The sequence below is a fragment of the Vespula pensylvanica genome, chromosome 10, assembly GCF_014466175.1.
Source record: "Vespula pensylvanica isolate Volc-1 chromosome 10, ASM1446617v1, whole genome shotgun sequence".
NCBI lineage: Eukaryota > Metazoa > Arthropoda > Insecta > Hymenoptera > Vespidae > Vespula > Vespula pensylvanica.
The window spans coordinates 6405277-6405731 of record NC_057694.1 but is presented as its reverse complement, the minus strand read 5'-3'; the positions used below and the strand labels follow the sequence as shown (position 1 = coordinate 6405731).

At 35.6% G+C, this 455-nt stretch overlaps 1 protein-coding gene across 2 annotated transcripts in view; it reads right to left on the bottom strand.

Annotated features, from left to right (window-relative positions):
• LOC122632618 (rho guanine nucleotide exchange factor 12) overlaps window positions 1-455 on the bottom strand; it is a 50890-nt gene that overhangs the window by 25252 nt on the left and 25183 nt on the right. The gene's annotated exons all lie outside the window — the stretch shown is intronic.

Here is a 455-nt window from a genome sequence, read left to right as displayed (position 1 = left end):
AAAAAAAAAAGAAACTAACCTCTTGCATTTACACGTACAGAGAAAACCGTCTATAATCCCCTTTATGAATTGTATTAGACACAGATTTATCTTACAGATTTGCCTCTGTCCCATCGACGAGACAAATATCTACGAGGCCAATATCTAAAATGAGAGAAAGAGAAAGAAAGAGAAAGAAAAAGATTCACTCCTTACGTAATTTTATTATCTTGAATACCACAAAGTACTATAAACATTGAATTCCATATCTCTTGGATACAAAACTAATATTAAGAAGACTAGTTTAAAATATCGAACACTATCGATTGCTTTCAAACACGTTTCAAGAAAGGAACGACGAGCTTCCTTTAAATTTTGACTGGCGCAGTGAGAGTGAGTCACGTGACAAAGATGGCGGCGCGTTCAATCGGTACGCGGCAATATTTAAATAAACGAAGGAAGGAAAGAGGGGAAAA